Genomic DNA, 17,263 nt, shown 5'->3' on the forward strand with positions numbered 1-17,263 from the left:
CTCTTATGATTAATTCTTTTCACTCCTCTGTCAGAAATCTTACGAGGAGCACCTGGTCATGGCCGGTTTATGGTGAAAGTAAGTTCTTTCCACTTCCGGATTATGACCCAAACAGTGCTCACTGAACATTCAGAATTACAAATCCTTCTGTAGCCAATGCCATCTGTATTTTTTGCAACAATAAGATTGCAAAGGTCTTGAGATGGCTCTTTGCTTTTACCCATCATGATATGTTTCTTGTGCGACACCTTGGCCATCAGTTGAGACTAAACCAGCTGATATTAATTTGCACTGACAAGTGGCATGATTGCTTTCTAATTACTGATTTCAGCTGGTGTCTTGGCTTTTCATGCCTCTTTTGCACCTCCATTTCTTTATGTGTTCAATACTTCTTTTTCCCTGTGTCATTCCATTTTTTTTTTTTTACACACTCAATTTCTGAACTTATTTGTTTTGTTTTTTGTATGTATAGATTGCACGGGTTGTTACCAACATGTGGTGAAAATTTCATGTTGATGCTACCATTTAAAAATATATTTACCTAGAAAAATGGTGACATGTTCAATACTTATATTACCAGCTGTAAGTAATTTTTTGTTTCAGGTAGATGCAGGGGTAGTAAACTACCTGACATTTTCTTACATCTCCTAGGGACGTTTATTGCTGAAATCTGTGTTCAGGTTTCTGGGTCTGTATACCTGCTATGGCCATTATACTGCTCACCCTGTTGTGCTTTTTTTTATATTCTTTACCTACACAGAGTTTTGGTTAAAATGACAATACAGAGCATAATGGTGTGGACCAGTGGTGTTCAAATCTATTTCATTGCAGGCTGCCTCAGCATTATGGTTGCCCTTGACTGCTGGTTGTATCTGTAAAACTGTATAAACGTATCCAGGACTTTTTGTTCCCTAGAGAATAGATGCAGGAACTAAGACATACCGGTAGGTTAAATGGCTTCTGTCTATATTGGCCCTAGTATGTGTTGTGAGACAAGGACCCTAGATTGTAAGCTCCATGAGGGCTGATGTGAATGTACAGTTTGTCCATCTACAAAGAAATTAAAGGGCTATCATTTTTTATCATGGGTGTATTTTAAATGATAGAGGCAGAATATCAACCAAAGATCCAGAAAAAGACACATGATACAAATTTAGTTCAGTTTAGTGAGTAAAATAAGTATTTGATCCCCAAGAAAAACATGACTTCGTACTTGGTAGAGAAACCCTTGTTGGCAAACAGAGGCAAGACGTTTCTTACAGTTGGTTACCAGGTTTGCACACATTTCAGGAGAGATTTTGGTCCACTCTTCTTTACAGACCTTCTCTTTCTTGGCAACTCGAAGTTTCAGCTCCGTCCCATAACTTTTTCTATAGGATTAAGGTCTAGAGACTGACTAGGCCACTCAATGACCCTAATGTGCTTGTTCTTGAGCCACTCCCTTGTTGCCTTGGCGGTATGTTTTGGGTCACTGTCATGCTGGAAGACCCATCTTCATTGTTCTGGCTGAGGGAAGAAAGTTCTCATTCAAGATTTTACAATACAGGGCCCCCCCGTCCATTGGCCCCTCAATGCAACACAGTTGGCCTGTACCTTTAGCAGAGAAATAGCCCCAGAGCATGTTTCCACCTCCATACTTGACTGTAGGTATAGTGTTCTCTGAGTCATAATCCGAATTTTTCTTCCTCCAAACATGGCAAGTCGAGTTAATGCCTCCGTTCCCCATTGATGCCCAATAGGGAGAAACGCAGCGTCGGGTGGAGCATCAGTAGCTGACGTCACCACGCTCCCAGCTGATCAGCCAGAGCCAAAGCTGGTTTGTACTTTTTATCTGGACTTTTTCCTTTGTTGCTTAAAGCCATTTCAGATGTCAGTGATTTATTTCCAGCAGTGAAAGTAAACCTTTTATATTACATCACTGCACTATGAAGCCTTTCTTTTTTTCCTCATCCACACACGTTGTAAACCATCCTTTCACATGGATTCCATTCCTGGGAGATCTGTTTGGAGACCACCGTATCCCAGCAATCTGCAGAGGAGGAGGGGGAGTAGGAGTCAACATCTCGTCCCAGCTAATGATTGATGTGTACAGTGCCCGATTGATCTGTGGATCTGGTAAGTGGCCATTCACTTACCTGTTGAAGGATTGTATTGAAGGCATCCATTTACTGTGTTGGTCGGTGGAAACATTGATTCCCCCAGGAAGGAATATACACACACATGGGATACTCACATGGGACTATATGTTTACAAGCTTTAGGATCGTATCATTCAGTTGATTCCCCTATTTCCAATCAGGACTCAGACACCTGTATTCACACCATTTGGTTGTGCACTTATTTGTTTTATTGTTCTATATTTGTTGAGCCTTATATTCAGGTTTTGTATCTAGGTGCTGCACCACTAATATTTGTTACAATATTTTAAAATTTTCATCACATTCACGCAATTACTATTGCTTTGTATTCACTGATTTGTTTTTATTATATCAATTGTTTCACCAGTTGTATATCAGAGGTAGCGCGGATTGCTCTTGCTACACAAGTTGAGTTAATGCCAAAGAGCTAAATTTTGGTCTTATCTGACCACAGCACTTTCTCCCAATCCTTCTCTGACTCATTTAGATGTTCACTGGAAAACTTCAGACGGGCCTCTACATGTGTCTTCTTAAAGAAGGGGACCTTTGCGAGCGCTGCAGGATTTCAATCCATGTCAGCATATTGGGTTACTGATGGTTTGTTTGGTGACTGTGGTCCCAACTGCCTTGAGATCATTCACAAGCTCCTCCCGTTTAGTTCTGGGCTGATCCCTCATTTTTCTCATGAACATCCTTACCCCATGAGGCGAAACCTTGCATTGAGCTTGAGGGTGATTATTTGGTTATTTAGGTTTTCTTCCATTTGCGAATAATCGCTCCAACAGTTGTCGCCTTCTCACCAACCTTCTTGCTGATGGTCTTGTAGCCCATTTCAGCCTTATGCAGGTCTACAATCTTGTCCCCAATGTTTTTTGACAGCTCTTTGGTCTTGCCCGTAATGGTGAGGTTTAAACGGAAGAAAGATTCTGTGGACAGGTGTTTTTATACACATAACGAGTTGTCGGTAACAACTTCTTAAATTGACAGGACTAATCTGTGTAGCACATACTGTAGCTAGTCTGTGGGAGCTAGAATTATCATTGGTTGGTGGGGGATCAAATACTTATTTTACTCACTGAACTGCAGCTCAATTTATAACATTTGTATAGTTTTTCTCTGGATTTTTGGTTGATATTCTGAGTGAGTGAGTGAAAAACTTATATAGCGCAACACATGCGAGCTGAATCACCTCTGGGCGCTTAGTATCCATTCCCTGAGTTAACTTTTTGATCTCAGAAGAGATAGGTTTTGATCTTTCTTCTGAAGGCCAAGTGGTTCACCTCCAATCGGATGGTGGTTGGTAGAGCATTCCACAGTCTAGGTTCTTGGACTGCAAATCTTCGTTCTCCTTTGGACTTGTATCTGGCTTTGGGTATCTAGAGTAGATTTTGGTTGGTGGATCGCAGAATGCGATTGGGGTTGTGGGCTTTTATTTTTTCGCATAGATATTGGGGGGCGTTTCCTTGGATACACTTATGTATTAGACAGAGTGCTTTGAAAGTGATTCTGTCTTTTACTGGCAGCCAATGAAGGGATCTCAGAGAAGGTGAGATTCCCATGTTTTTTTTTTTGCCAGTCACTAATCGAGCGGCCGTATTTTGAACGACTTGCAGACGAGTGATTTGGTATTTGGGAGTCCGAGATAGAGGACATTTGCATAGTCAAGTCTGGAGTTGATAATTGTACCCACTACGACTGCTATGTCTTCTTTTGGTATAAAGGGGGTGAGTCTGCGTAGTAGGCGCAGCAGATGGTGGGATCCACTGACCCTATTTGCGCATCCATTGTCATGTTGGTGTCGAAAGTGACTCCGAGTCTTTTGACTTTGGTGCAGGGGGTGATGGTTTTATCCAGAATGGGCGGGGGTGTCCATGTTGCGGGATGATTTTTTTGGTTGGTGTGAAACAGTAGAAGTTCTGTTTTTGAGCCGTTGAGTTTAAGATAACTCTTCGCCATTCAGTTTTCTATCCTAGTAAGGCATTTCTCTAGTCCGAGATAACGATCCTTTTTATTACATATGCGAAAATACAGTTGTGTCAAATGCATAAGAGTGGTAAAGTAACTTCTGGTTACTGATGATTTCAAAAAGAGGGCGGAGATAGATATTGAAGAGAACAGACGACAAAGGGGATCCCTGAGGGACTCCGCATGACAAGTGCGTTTTTCAGAAGTATCATTTAAAATACACTTATGATAACAATTATAGCCCCTTCATTTCTTTGTAAGTGGGCAAAGTTACAAAATCTACAGGGGATCAAATAATAATTTTCCTCACTGTACACTATGAGCAAAAAGTAGGATACATTAGTGACTGGATCATGGCAATTTATTATATGTAGAAATTACAAAATATATGGCATTTAATTAAATTTTTGTTTATCCATAATATTTTACTTTTACAGCTATTAAGAACAATATAGACAAAAGTAGGTACGTATAAAGTACTGATTAGGTCATATCTCTTAGGTACAACCTCCCTAGAACATATCCTTGACACTTTTTAGTCCCTTAGGCAGGCCATAGATGAGTTAAAAATCAAACAATAATTCTTGATTTGTCAGGTTGTTCAGTTTTCACATCAATTGTGTGCCCCAATTGAAAGTACCTGCTCCAACATGTTAGATTTTTTTTTTTTTTAGAAAAACAAATCAAAATCAAGGCACGATCACATGCACTATTTTAGTTTTCTGATTGACAGAACATTCGGTTTTCGCCTCTTCTTTGGCCGGCCTGAGATGCTTGAAATATCCTCCATTCAATATGCAACATAGCTAGATCCTCTCCCCAACACTGTGAGGCCCTGTACACACGATCAGTCCAAACTGATGAAAACCGACTGAAGGTCCGTTTTATCGGTTAACCGATGAAGCTGTCTGATGTGCCTACACACCATCAGTTCAAAAACCGATCGAGTCCAATGCGGTGACGTAATACACAACGACATGCTGAAAAAAAACGAAGTTCAATGCTTCCAAACATGCGTCGACTTGATTCTGAGCATGCGCGGGTTTTGAACCGATGCTTTTACGTACTAACCATCGGTTTTGACCTATCGGTTATCAGTCCATCAGTTCAATTTTAAAGCAAGTTCTACATTTTTAGACCGAAGGATAACTGACCACGCACGGTCGGTTTGGACTGATGAAACGGACCTTCATCAGTTTGGACTGATCGTGTGTACAGGGCCTAAAGCTCATTCTGTTTATCATCCATGTGGAAAAATGTTTGTGGGAGAAACTCCTTCAATGTGTCCACTGTGTGGGGCTTACTTTTAAACACCGTATCTGTTACTATGTGCCAAAAAATATATCTGTGTGTGGCAGCTAGTTAATGCTGTCAAGTTGCCTGGTCCAATCCTGCCGTTGTTCCCAATACCTAATAAATGAAAAGAATAATAATAATAAAGAAAATGAAATAAAATTTCATGATCTGTCTACCTACTTTTGGCCCAACCTGTATGTTGCATAAAATTCTCAGCTCTATATAAATACGTGTAATAATAAAAATAACTTGTATTTGGAGTGTTCAAGACCTAAAACAGGGGTCTCCAAACTTTCTAAACAAAGGGCCGCATTACTGTCCTTCAAACTTTAAGGGGGCCGGACTGTGGCCATCAGGAGTACAAAATCCCCCATCATTGGTGTCATTGGGAGAAATTCTGCCCCATCACTGGGAGGAATACTGCCCTATCATTGGTGTCATTGGGAGGAATTCTGCCCCATCATTGGGAGGAATTCTGCCCTTTCATTGGGAGGAATTCTGCCCCATCATTGGGAGGAATTCTGCCCCATCATTGGTGTCATTGGGATGAATTCTGCCCTATCATTGGGAAGAATTCTGCCCCATCATTGGTGTCATTGGGAGGAATTCTGCCCCATCATTAGTGTCATTGGGAGGAATTCTGCCCCATCATTGGGGCCAATGAATAAAAAAGCACCCCAAGGGCCGGATAAAATCAAGCAAAAGGCTACATCTGGCCCCCGGGCCGCAGTTTGGAGACCACTGACCTAAAAGAACCCAGGGGTTGACTTTCATCATGAGCCCTGGTCTATAGCTAAAATATAACTTTTGGATGGATTGACCCTTTCATTTATAAAAAGTATTTTTAGATGAGTCCTTTTTCGGAATGCCAGTTTATCTGTTCCGATTTAACCACGGACAGGTAATTAATAGTAGATGGAGTAATGGCCTTAAGAATAACAGGTCCTCTCACTATTTGCACAGGACCACGGTATCATGCAGAGCAGCCAGTGTGTGGAGAAGGGATTTTCAAATGGGAATTTGAAGGTGTGTATGTGTTCTCCTGGGAGAACAGCTGCATTCACAGGGCTTTGCCTATATGTGGATTGGGAGGCCAACACTTTGATGTGCAAAACTCCTTTTGTCATCATTTACCTTTCTGTCTGTGCTCTTTCCTCTCTTCCTTTCATTCCATTTCCCCTATACACACTTCTATTCTTTCCTCTAAGGCACTGTGACACAGGCACATACACAAAATGAATCACCCAGCCGGAATGTGTCACATGACATCACCCCATTCAGTGAAAGACAGGATATGCTACAGTGAGGGGAAAAAAAAGTATTTGATCCCCTGCTGATTTTTTACGTTTGCCCGCTGACAAAGAAATGATCAGTCTATAATTTTAATGGTATTTTAACAGTGGCAGACAGAATACCAAACAGGAAAAACACATTTAAAAAAGTAAAAAATGTAATTGGAATTTTAATGAGTCAAATAAGTATTTGACCCCTTCGCAAAACAAAGTACTTGGTGGCAAAACCCTTGTTGGCAATCACAGAGGTCAGATGTTTCTTGTAGTTGGCCACGAGGTTTGCACACATCTCAGTAGGGATTTTGTCCCACTCCTTTTTGCAGATCCTCTCCAAGTCATTAAGATCTGAGGCTGATGGTAACTTGAACCTTTGGCTCCCTTCACATATTTTCTATGGTATTAAAGTCTGGAAACTGGCTAGGCCACTCCAAGACCTTTAACCACTTCAATACAGGGCACTTATACACCTTCATGCCCAGACCAATTTTCAGCATTCAGCGCTCTCACATTTTGAAATACAATTGCGCGGTCATGTTTATAATTTTTATAATGTTTATATTTTTTTTCCCACAAATAGAGCTTTCCTTTGGTGGTCTTTCAGGTTTTTTTTTTTTTTTTTAAAATAAAAAACAACATTTTTTTCTATGTTTCTGTTACAAAACTTTGTAAATAATCAAGTTTTCTCCTTCACTGATGAGGCAGCATTGATGGGCACTCATAGGGGGCACTGGAGGGCACATATAGGTGGCACGGTTAGGCATCACTGATGGGCACAGAGTGCCATCCCTAATGGGCAATTATTGCCATCCTCTAGGAGGGGGGCTGCACTGATAATTAATGAGTGCAGACCCTGCTGTCAGGAGAGCAGCCGATCGGCTTTCCTCTACTGGCGTCTGTCAGCGCGAATAGAGCAAAAGCTGATACGCGGCTTTTCCTGTGATTGGACACCGCTGATCACGTGGTAAAGAGCCTCTGTCAGAGGCTCTTTACCTAGATCGGAGATGCAGTGTATCAGACTGACGCACCACACCACCGATCGCCGTGCGGCTTATCCTGCTGGACATCATACCCAGTCAGGATGAGTGAACAATTTCCAGGCCATCATTCTGCTATAGGCCGGGCTGGAAGTGGTTAATGTGCTTCTTATTGAGCCACTCCTTTGTTTTCTTGGCCGTGTGTTTTGGGTCATTGCCATGCTGGAATACCCATGCTTTTGTGGACGTCTTTTATACAGGTAACAAGCTGAGATTACAAGCACTCCCTTAGAGTGCGCCTAATCTCAGCTTGTTACCTGTATAGAAGACACTTGGCAGCCAGAAATCTGGCTGATTGATAGGGGATCAAATACTTATTTCACTCATTAACCACTTACGGACCACCCACCGTCATTATACGGCAGCATTTTGAAGAGAAATATCGTTGTTATGGCAGCAGCTAGCTGCCATAACCCCGGTATCCTCTTCTTCAGTGCACGGTCCTCCTTTAGATAAAAGTGGTCTCTGTGGCAGATTTACAGCAAAATCACTTTTATCGGTGGTGGGAGAGGGCTCCCCTCCTGCCGCACTCCGGTGGTCTCCGCCGCTTACCAGAGCCACCGTTAGCGGCGGAGACAATTGGGTCCTTTCCCCTGCTTGGCTGGCTCCCGAGTGAGGGGAAGATGGCCCCCACTCGGCTCCATAGCATTGACTGACGTAAGCGACATCAAACATCACTTCTGACCAATGCTTTTAAAGGAGAATTTTTTTTATGAAATTTTTGACCCCTGATCTCATATTTAACAGGTCGAAACGGTGAAAACCACACGTGAGTGAAAACAATGTTCAAACCACAAGTGAGGCATCACAGCGATACATTTTTCATCATCACCTAGGGAGATTTGTAAAGGTAAAAGTTTGTTGTCATTCCACGAGTGGGCGCAATTTTGAAACATGACATGTTGGGTATAGTTATCGGCGTAATGTTAACTTTCATAATATAAAAAAAAAATTGGTGGGCTAACTTTGTTGTCTTATTTTTTTAATAAAAAAAATAATAGGATTTTTTGTATTCACCATAAAATCCTTTTCTCTGCCGTCCATGGACGGACATAGCTCCTTATATTCTTGACTTGTGGGTTATGTTCCTGTTCTATAGAAGAGGACTAGACAGAACATGTTCAATATTTAAATACATGTTACTTTAGAGTTGAACAGCCAGGGGGGCGGTCCCTCCACACATAACCCTCCGCTCTGCAGTCAGAAGCTCAGTTCGTAAAAAATCAGTACAAACTTAAAAAGGAGGGGTGGGTGCTGTATCTGTCCATGGACAACAGAGAAAAGGATTTTACGGTGAGTACAAAAAATCCTATTTTCTCTTTTTGTCCATGGATGGACGCAGCTCCTTATATTCTTGACTTGTGGGACGTCCCCAAGCAGTGTAAAAAAAAAAAAAAAAAAAAAAAAAAAAACTACCAAGTCGCCGCCACCACCTTACACACTTGTGAGACAGATGCTTGATGTCGGAAAGCCCAGGAGGCACCAATAGCCCTGGTCGAATGCGCCGTGACAGTAAAAGGAGGCACCCCTCCCTTAAGGGCATAAGCCTGGATGACGGTCTGCCTGATTCACAGAGAAATGGTGGCAGACGAGACCGCCAGGTCCTTTTGTGGACCAGACACTGACACAAACAGTGAGTCAGACCTCCGGAACGGAGCCGTAGCAGACAGGTACACCCGCAAGGCACGTACCACGTCTAAGGTATGTAAAGCAGCCTCTTTGGGATGCGACGGCCAAGGACACAAAGAAGGAAGTACAATATCCTCATTTAGGTGAAGAGCTGAAACCACCTTCGGAAGAAAAGAAGGCTGCGGAGTACCAAGTAAGGTGACTTGCAAGACAAGGCCGCCAACTCAGAAACTCGTCTGACAGATGTAATGGCCACTTTCTGAGATTGTGTCAAGAGAGGAATTTCTCTGATGTTCTCAAAAGGAGGCTCCTGAAGAGAGCACCAGGTTCAAATCCCATGGAGGAAGCGGTGGTCTAATTGGTGGAATCACATGTCGAACCCCCTGCACAAATGTACCCACCAGTGAATGGGTCGCCAAGGTTCATTAAAAGAAAACAGCCAAGGCTGAAATCTGTCCCTTAGTGGTGCTTAAAGGAGTTGTAAAGGTACATTTTCCCCCCCCTAAATAGCTTTCTTTACCTTAGTGCAGTCCTCCTTCACTTACCTCATCCTTCGATTTTGCTTTTAAATGTCCTTATTTCTTCTGAGAAATACTCACTTCCTGTAGAAGAACAGGTAAAGGAAGCTATTTAGGGAAAACATTTTTTTCCTTTACAACTCATTTCCGGCGTATAGTTAAAGCTACTGTTATGAGGCGTACTCAATGTTAAGTATGGCCGTCGTTCCCGCCTCGCATTTTGAATTTTTTACGTTGTTTGCGTAAGTCGTTTGCGAATAGGGATTTGTGTAGAATGACGTCACCGTCGTGAGCATTGGCTTGTTCCCGGTTAATTTCGAGCATGGGATACCCCCGAGGACGGTGCATGCGCAGTTAAAAAAAAATGTTTGTCGGGTCACGACGTATTTGCATAAAACACGCCCCCATCACAGAGATTTGAATGCCGCGCCATTACGCCGCCAAAGATACACTACACCGCCGTAACTTATGGCGCGGATTCTTTGTGGATTTGAAAAAAAAAAAGTAAGTTACGGCGGCGTAGTGTATCTTAGATACGCTACGCCCGGCGGATAAATGCGCTGCTGTACGTGGATCTGCCCCTGTAAGTGTAATTTTTTTTTTTGATCAAAACAATGTTTATTGAGCATAGAGAAAATATACAAACAAACGAGTATCTAGTGCAACAAGCACTACAATTACGGATAAAACCCATTGATGTACATACCGGCGTGGCAAAAAGTAACATTACATGTGTATACATATTACAGCATAGAAGAGGGCAGAGCGGTGCAGGGACAGCAGGGAGGGGGGGGGGCACCCGGGGCCACCAAGGAGCAGCACGACTAGTCAGGCACATCACAGGTAGAAGCGTCCCCCAGCCATCTATCCCATACCTTGTGGTATTTGTCCGGGCATCCCCTATGGACATAGCGTAGCTTTTTGAAGGGTAGGAGTGTTGTTAACAGCTCTGATCCACTGCTGGAGCGTGGGGGGGGGGGGGGGTCCCCTCATCCATGTCTTAGCTATCTGGAGCCTAGCAAGGAATAGTGTTTCCTGTAAAAATATATTTAAGTACTTTTCGGCTTCAGGGAGTGAATGAAGCCCCAAGTACACATTGACGGGGGCAGAGAGACAGCGGGGAGCCCATGCGGTCGTGAAGGAACCGGACCACCTGGGTCCAGAACCCTTGTAGGCAGGGGCATGTCCAGAGGAGATTGTAGAAAGTGGTGCTGAAATGGTCGCATCGGGGGCAGTTGGGGTTGTATCCAGGTCTGAATCTAGAGGCATGGTAGGGCGTCAGGTATGATCGGTGAAGGATATATAGGTGGGTGAGGCGGTCAGAAATCTTGGGAGAGACAGTTCTACAATTGGCGAGAGCCTCCTCCCAGTCCTCACCCGACACCTCGCCCAAATCAGGTTCCACACTTATTCCCGGATAGATCACATCTTAGTGCGTACCCCTTTACTTCCCTATATAACGTTGGTTAAGATACTGTCTAACCACTCTCCGATTAAATTATCTGTAAAGGGATTATGGTCTAAACCTAGCCCTTCCCCATGGAGACTTAATGCTAGTCTATTGAATGACCCCTTACTCTACGCCGAGATTGAAAGGGAGCTACAGGATTATTTTAGGAATAACAAAGCATCTGACACCTCCCCTGCCATTAATTGGGTGGCTCACAAAGTTACGGTACAGGGTAAACTGATTCAATTGGCTGCCAGAGTTAAAAGGAACCAAGAGCAAACGGTTAGGCAATTGGAGGCAGACCTAGACGAATTAATGGAGGAACAGCGTAGAACTCCCCAGACCGACATTAGATAGATGAGGCGAGGCTGGCACTGAATCTTAGTCTGACCACCCAAGCGGAGAAGCATATTAGCTGGTCTAAGCATAAATATTACACAATGGGATACAAACCCATTTCTATGTTAGCTAGGAAACTAGTACCCCGACAATACGTTTTACCGCTGCCTAAATTGAGACTGCCCTCTGGACACCCCATCCAGAACCCTGAATCCATTCTCAGGGAATTTCAAAAATTCTATGCTAAACTTTACAACCCACCAACTAATTATGCGACATCTAAAGCGGAACAGTTTTTCCGCAATATGCAACTACCCCAACTTACCCAGGCTCATGTGTAACTAATGGATAAGGAATTCACAGAATCGGAAATTATGTTGGGACCGGACGGCTTCACTGGCCAATTCATTATTATAGGAAATACACTGAGATTCTTGCGCCTCATTTATGTTCCTATTTTAATGACCTAAGGAGGGGAAACGCAATTCCTGATCACGAAAACGCAGTGTATCTGCACGTTATACCAAAACCGGGAAAAGATCATGGAGATTGTGCTAATTATCGCCCAATCTCCTTGATCAATACAGATCTAAAAATATTGACAAAAGTGTTAGCTTTTAGATTGAATACCTTTCTCCCAAACTACATTCATCCAGATCAGGCTGGTTTTGTTCCAAATCGTCAGGCCTCCGATCAGACTCGTAGGATTATAAATTTAATTTCGGCAATCCAGTCTGACTGGGACTGTAAGGGACCTAGACGGGGAATGCTGCTTTAGTTGGACATCCAGAAGGCGTTCGATTCCCTTTCGTGGGAGTATGTATATGATGTATTACGTCGTTTTGGCGAGCGCTTTCTGGTCCTCCTGCGAACGCTGTACGATTCTCCTTCAGCGTCATTAAGGCTAAGGGGATACTCATCCCCACCCTTTGCTATTAGAAGGGGAACAAGGCAGGGATGCCCATTATCCCTGCTGCTATTCGCTCTTGCAATAGAGCCGTTGGCAATCAGGATCCGTTCGAGTTCAGATGTCAAGGGCATCGTCTGTGGAGACGACGAGCATAAGTGCTTGCTCTTCGCAGACGACCTTCTATTGGCACTATCGTCGCCTATTACTTCCCTCCCCAACCTATACGCAATTTTACATCCATTTTCAGAGATATCAGGTCTACGAAATAATCATAACAAGTCCAGAGCACTTAATATCTCGTTACTGAAATCCACCCAGGAGTCTCTTGAGCGCATGTACCAATTTCGGTGGGAGCCAGAAGCTCTTCCTTATCTTGGTATAAATTTGACTTAATCTATTCAAACGTTGTATAGAAGGAACTACCCTGCCTTGTTCAAACGCCTGACCGATGACCTAGCTAGGTGGCAGATTCACCCCCCCGTCGTGGTTCGGCAGACTGCACTCGATAAAAATGAATGTATTACCAAAGGTTTTATACTTATTTCGTACCTTGCCTGTGTCACTAGTTCGATCTGACCTCCAAACCTTTCCAAAATAAGATTCTATTTGGGGTGATAAGAGGCCTAGGGTGAATAGGGGAACCCTGTATACTCCAAAACAAAAAGGGGGTCTGGGACTGCCTGATCTAATAAAATACTTCCATGCGGCCCAGCTGGCCCAACTCACAAGGTTCCATTCCCAAAAACCCAATGCCATATGGATGGCTATGGAATCTTATTCCTGTCGCCCGGAATTAAATCTCTCACATTGTGTGGCTTCCTATGAAGGAGAGACCGATCATACTTTGTCCTACTCTTTCCTTTTCGCTGGAAATTTGGGACAGGCTCTCAAGGTCCAGGAAATTTAAGTCCCCCCACAATCCGCTAGCCCCCTTATTGAAAAATAGAGATTTCACCCCGGGCCTCTCTCCCCTAGTGTTTGAATGGTGGACTAACAAGGGCCTAATACGAATAGCTGATCTTTGTGATCATAAAGGGATATTATCGGAAAGAACTTTAATAGAGAAATATCAAATGCCAGTAGCAGAACGTTTCAGATTTACGCAATTGTACCATTTTCTGCAAGCTGTAGCTCGTAAAGGTGATCTAGTAACTATGACTTCCATGGAGCATATGTGTACGCAATATGATAAAGTCAGAGGCCACATTTCCACTATATACTCTATCCTGACATATGTCTCGAAAAAGCTGAGCTATATGCTTCAATGGGAGCAGGATCTTCAGGAAACAATAGAAATTGATGAGTGGCATAAGCTGTCGGAATCAGCATCTCGATCGATCATGAATACTTCCATTATAGAGGCTAACTACAAGGTCTTGTTGAGATGGTATATGGTTCCAGCTAGACTGGCCGCCTTTGTGCCTGGTGCCACTCAGGAGTGCTTTCGGGGATGTGGTCAGACGAGCTCCACCTACCATGTGTGGTGGACATGCCCCAAGGTCCGGAAATTCTGGATCAGGGTGTATAATTTCATCTACTCCCTTACCCAGATTAATTTAGTTAAATCTTCAAAACATGCGCTCCTGGGGGGGTAGGGTATCTGAAGCATTTGGATCCCAAAGACGGCTGGTAACATTTATATTTATCTCAGCAAAAATAACTATAGCGAGAAACTGAAAGTCTGCTGCTTTACCATTTGATCAACTTAAACATAAACTGTCTTGGCTTATGCTGAATGAACAGTTAACGGCAATCACACAGGACAAGATAAAGCTGTTCCATAAAGTCTGGGACCCATGGATCTGTTACCTGACCAATGATCCCAGGTCGATCGCAACTTAGATGTGGTCTTGTGGACTGCATTAAGGGGCACGGGGCCTCAACTCTCCCCCCCCCCCCCCCCCGCCCTCTCCCCCCTTCCACTGACTCTTTTTTGTCATTCCCCTATGGGTTTGATTCTCTTTTTCTTCTTGAAACAGGAGAAGCCTGATTGTGTCGGGTGTTTGTATCGCCATGTGTCAGTGAGGGCAAATTCTACTAGAATTTTTCCCAAATCTGGTAGTCCCTGACGGGGGGCAGCTGGGCTCAGTCTGTCCAGGCTCGGGGGCAATAACCATGTTAAAGTCACCTGCCCAAATGGCAGGTACCGAGGGGTGCAGGGCCATAAAGGCCACCCCCCGCCGCAGCATGTCAAATTGGAATGGGGGGGGGATATAGAAGGCCAGGAGAAGAATCTCCAGGCCCCCAATAGTAGCATGCAGAGGTATGTGGAGCCTGGTATACCCACCCCACCCAGGGTTTTTTAAGACCCATCTGTTTCTGGCCCTCAAGGTTCGGGTAGGTCCCTATATTACATAGTTTTAATAAATCAAAAGTTGATTGTACATCCAGACTGTAAAGTGTATGGTGACAAGGGGGATAGGGACAGAATTAAGAAAAACAAAGCACCGTTACACTTTAAGGGCTCAATGAAGAGATCTGCAGTGACCTCACACACTCCATCTTATCTAATCAAAGTACGCTTTTCATTGATACAGAAAATGCGAAGCATTCTCTGAATGGCACCCGTGCCGAACGGCTGACCCCCTGTTCACAATGCATCATCATGCTGGCCACACAGCATGGGACCCAGAAGCAACTGGAGATCAGCAATGGAGTAACGGTGTCTTCTTCAGTAATTTACAGCTTCTAGAGGCATCAACCAGATATTTCATATACATGTTACATTGCTTCAAACTGGACCACTGTAAAAATGTATAAAATATCCATATCTGGAATTCAGCTTTAATAAAGACAGTTCCCAGTATCTGATGTTCCAGCACAATCTATAGGCTAATCTTGATGATGAGCCTCTGTTGTGATCTGACATCAGTTAAACGGGAGAAGTACACACAAGGAGTATACACATCACAATAGCTGTAAATACTAAAGGTGGCTGCCTTGGGACAGATGGAAGAATTTGATGTAAATTATTCTACTTCTTGGGATTCATATGAAGAAAGATTATCATCATACAAAATCCTGATCAGAAATGTGCAGTGCTGTTGAGTCTGTGGGGCTAAAATAATTGCAAATATATGCTCACTAACTTCTCCAGCATTATTCATACTCAGAACATGAAAGGTAAATTCCTTCTCTTTTTTTTTTTGTTACCCACTGATTTAGGATAGCATGGGAGGGGGTAAGGGCTATTACACAGCCCTTACTTGTTGCAGGTTAAAAACCTGGAAAAATTTGAACAGGAGCCTAAAGCGCCACCTGCTGGCTGGATATAAGAATGCATATTATTAAAATCCAATCTTTCATATTTACTTGAATGAAATATCATTTTTTTTAAGCACGACCTTAAGTTAATAAAGAAATGAAATATGAAATATGTAAAAAAAAAATGGATGGACACAGCCTTCCTTATATCTACAGCTCCCTATAAGCAGTGAAAAAAGGTGAAAGCTTCTAATTTCCTTTCAGGCACCCCGAGTTCTTTTAGAGCCTATACCAAGGAGAAAATGTGGTAGATATTACAGACAAAGATCATCATGTTATATTCCTTCTTTCCATGATCAGCTTTTTTTTTCTAGGAAGGCAGAGCTGTTTTTGTTAAGAAAACATGACTTAGGTGAAGGGAAGAAAAAGATCTCTATGTGTTATAGGTTGTCTCCAATATTCGTACCTCCATCCTTCGGCCCCTTTCACACTGGGGCGGGAGCCACGGTGGCGGTATAGCGACGCTATACCGTCGTAATTGCCGGGGGATTCAGCCGCTAGCGGTGCGGTATTAACCCCCGCTAGCGGCCGATAAAGGGTCAATACCGCCCGCAATGCGCTTCTGCAGAGGCGCATTGCGGGCGGTATTGCCGCAGTTTCCCATTGTTTTAAATGGGAAGGAGCGGTATACATACCGCTCCAAAGATGCTGCTTGCAGGAGATTTTTTTTAACTCCTGCCAGCGCATCGCCTCAGTGTGAAAGCCCTCCGGCTTTCACATTGAGGTTGCTGGGCAGGAGTTCTTCAGGCGGTATAGCAGCGCTATTTTTAGCGCTGTACCGCCTGAAAAACTCCTCAGTGTGGAAGGGGTCCTATGCTTTCCATGCAACAGTCTGTATTTTCAAAGGACAATGATGTTCGGTTACCATGGCAACTCAAGACTCTATATACCTGCATACACACATGTAGAGTATCTGCTAAGCACATTTCATATGTCAGATTCTGTCTTAGTTACGCTCTAAGCATAATGCACAGAAAAGTATACAGTTTTTTTTATTTATTATTTTCGGCCTGTAGAATCAGCAATTTTTAATAGAAGTGGGTACAGGCCCACAGCAAAATGCCCCTGTGATTTGTAGCATGTGCTGCTACCTCTGGAGGCCATGGGGAATGAAGATGGGGTGAGAGGCTTACTTATTAGGTATTTATTACAGGTGCTTATAAAGAAACAACAGTTCATGCAGCGATTTAGATACTGTACATGCATTCACAGTGGTCCCTGCATTCAAGGGTCTTACAATCTAAGGTCCCTACCTCACATGTAAACATTTGCCCATACTAGGGCCAATTAAGCCACCAGCATGTCTTCAGAGAGTGAAAGGACATGCAAACTCAAACAAGGACCCCAGTGCTGCAAGGCAGAATTGCTAACCACTAAGCCACTGTGCTGCCCTAAACTTTCATGGTTCATAGCCCAAAAACTCCTGCAG

The sequence above is a fragment of the Rana temporaria genome, chromosome 1, assembly GCF_905171775.1.
Source record: "Rana temporaria chromosome 1, aRanTem1.1, whole genome shotgun sequence".
Classification (NCBI taxonomy): Eukaryota; Metazoa; Chordata; class Amphibia; order Anura; family Ranidae; genus Rana; species Rana temporaria.